General features: G+C 36.8%; 1 non-coding gene across 1 annotated transcript; it reads left to right on the top strand.

The window, feature by feature from the left end:
• The first annotated feature begins 1,817 nt into the window (after positions 1-1,817).
• Positions 1,818-1,925, top strand: LOC148579366 (small nucleolar RNA R71). Its single transcript, XR_015899580.1, has one exon. It is a non-coding gene; the product is annotated as a small nucleolar RNA R71 (small nucleolar RNA).
• Positions 1,926-3,290: the final 1,365 nt, after the last annotated feature.

Below are 3,290 nucleotides of genomic sequence, written 5' to 3'. Positions count from 1 at the left end.
ATTTTTTCAGTTGTTTTTGTGACTCCACATGATCATGAAACTAATAAAACATGAAAGAACAATGAAAATAAAAATGAAATTAGATAAATAAAAGTTGGGTTGCCTCCCAACAAGCACTTCTTTAATGTCAATAGCTTGACAGTGCGCTCTCATGGAGCCTCACAGATGTTTAGAGTATTGTTGAGACTCCCCAACACCAAACTTAGAGTTTGGTTGTGGCCTCCCAACACCAAACTTAGAGTTTGACTGTGGGGGCTCTGGTTGACTCTGTTTTGAGAGAAGCTTACTGTGCCTCTTTTCCATGTTTACAGAAGGATGTCCTTGAGTTTTAAACTCAAGGGAGTCCTCATTCAATTGAAGGACTAGTTCACCTCTGTTAACATCAATCACAGCTCTTGCTGTGGCTAGGAAAGGTCTTCCAAGGATGATGGATTCATCCTCATCCTTCCCAGTATCTAGGATTATGAAATCAGCAGGGATGTAAAGGCCTTCAACCTTTACTAGTATGTCCTCTACTTGTCCATAAGCCTCTTTTCTTGAATTGTCTGCCATCTCTAATGAGATTCTGGCAGCTTGCACCTCAAAGATTCCCAGTTTCTCCATTACAGAGAGTGGCATGAGTTTTATTCCTGACCCAAGGTCACATAGAGCCTTCTCAAAGGTCATGGTGCCTATGGTACAAGGTATTAGGAACTTTCCAGGATCCTGTTTCTTCTAAGGCAATCTCAGCTGATCCAATGCATTTAGTTCATTGGTAAACAGGGGAGGTTCATCTCCCCAAGTCTCACTACCAAATAAATTGGTATTCAGCTTCATGATTGCACCAAGGAACTTGGCAACTTGTTCTTTCGTGACATCCTCATTCTCTTCAGAAGAAGAATATTCATCAGAACTCATGAAGGGCGTAAGGAGGTTTAATAGAATCTCTATGGTCTCTAGATGAGCCTCAGATTCCTTTGGTTCCCTAGAGGAAAACTCCTTATTAATCACTGGGCGTCCCAGGAGGTCTTCCTCCTTGGGATTCACGTCCTCCCCTTCTTCCTTGGGTTCGGCCATGATGGTTATATCAATGGCCTTGCACTCTCCTTTTGGATTTTCTTCTGTATTGCTTGGGAGAGTACTAGGAGGGGTTTCAGTGATTCTTTTACTCAGCTGGCCCACTTGTACTTCCAAATTTTTAATGGAAGACCTTGTTTCATTCATGAAACTCACAGTGGCCTTAGATAGATCAGAGACTAAGTTTGCTAAATTGGAGGTATTTTGTTCAGAGTTCTCTGTCTATTGCTGAGTGGATGATGGAAAAGGCTTGCTATTGCTAAACCTGTTTCTTCCACCATTATTAAAGCCTTGTTGAGGCTTTTGTTGATCCTTCCATGAAAGATTTGGGTGATTTCTCCATGATGGATTATAGGTGTTTCCATATGGCTCACCCATGTAATTCACCTCTGCTATTGCAGGGTTCTCAGGATCATAAGCTTCTTCTTCAGAAGATGCCTCTTGAGTACTGTTGGATGCAGCTTGCATTCCATTCAGACTTTGAGAAATCATATTGACTTGCTGAGTCAATATTTTGTTCTGAGCCAATATGGCATTCAGAGTATCAATTTCAAGAACTCCCTTCTTCTGAGGCGTCCCATTACTCACAGGATTCCTCTCAGAAGTGTACATAAACTGGTTGTTAGCAACCATGTCAATGAGTTATTGAGCTTCTGCAGGCATTTTTTTAGGTGAATGGATCCACCTGCAGAAGTATCCAATGACATCTTAGCTAATTCAGACAGACCATCATAGAATATATCCAAGATGGTCCATTCTGAAAGCATGTCAGAAGGACACTTTTTGGTCTGTTCCTTGTTTCTCTCCCAAGCTTCATAGAGGGATTCACCTTCTTTCTGTCTGAAGGTTTGAACATCCACTCTAAGCTTACTCAGCTTTTGAGGAGGAAAGAACTTGGCTAAGAAAGCCTTGACCAGCTTATCCCAAGAGTTCAGGCTATCCTTAGGTTGAGAGTCCAACCATATTCTAGCTCTGTCTCTCACAGCAAAAGGGAAAAGCATGAGCCTGTAGACTTCAGGATCTACTCCATTAGTCTTAACAGTATCACAGATCTGCAAAATTCAGTTAAGAACTGAAAATGATCTTCAGATGGAAGTCCATAGAACTTGCAGTTCTGCTGCATCAGAGAAACTAATTGAGGTTTCAGCTCAAAATTGTTTACTCCAATGGTAGGAATGGAGATGCTTCTTCTATGTAAATTGGAATTAGGTGTAGTAAAGTCACCAAGCATCCTCCTTGCATTATTATTTTCGGCTGCCATCTCCTTTTCCTGTTTGAAAATTTCTGTAAGGTTATCTCTGGATTGTTGTATTTTAGCTTCTCTTAGTTTCCTCTTCAGAGTCCTTTCAGGTTCAGGGTCTGCTTCAACAAGAATGTTCTTGTCCTTGCTCCTGCTCATATGAAAAAGAGGGAACAGAAAAATAATAATAATAGGGATCCTTTTTACCCAGGTATAGAGGTTCCCCTGTGTGAGTAGAAGAAGAAAAGAATGTAATGTAAAGAAGGGAAAAAGAGAAAATTCGAACACAGATGGAGGAGGGGGTTCGAATTTGGGTGAGATGAAGTGTTAGTAGATGAATAAATAAATAGAAGGAGATGAGAGAGAAAGAGGATTTTCGAAAATAATTTTTGAAAAAGAGTTAGTGAATTTCGAAAATAGTTTTTGAAAAAGGTTAGTAATTTTCAAAAATTAGGAATGGAAAAAAAATTAAAATAAAAAATTAAAATAATTAGTTAATTAAAAATAAATTTTGAAAAAGAGGGAAGATATTTTCGAAAATTAGAGAGAGAGAGTTAGTTAGGTAGTTTTGAAAAAGATAAGAAACAAACAAAAAGTCAATTAGTTAGTTGAAACAAATTTTGAAAATCAATTTTGAAAAGATAAGAAGATAAGAAGTTAGAGAAGATATTTTGAAATCAAATTTTTGAAAAAGATATGATGTGAAAAGATATGATTTTGTAAAAGATAAGATAAAAAGATATTTTGAAAAGATATGATTGAAATTAGTTTTGAAAAAGATTTGATTTTTAAAATCACAATTAATGACTTGATTCACAAGAAATCACAAGATATGATTCTAGAACTTAAAGTTTGAATCTTTCTTAATAAGTAAGTAACAAACTTGAAATTTTTGAATCAAAACATTAATTGTTGAAGATATTTTCGAAAATAAATAAGAAAATTGAAAAAGATTTGATTTTTAAAAAAGATTTTGAAAAAGATAAGATTTTTA

This window comes from Arachis ipaensis, chromosome B10 (assembly GCF_059453495.1).
Source record: "Arachis ipaensis isolate K30076 ecotype BB chromosome B10, ASM5945349v1, whole genome shotgun sequence".
In the NCBI taxonomy this organism is placed as follows: Eukaryota; Viridiplantae; Streptophyta; class Magnoliopsida; order Fabales; family Fabaceae; genus Arachis; species Arachis ipaensis.
This window is presented reverse-complemented; position numbering and strand designations above follow the sequence as displayed.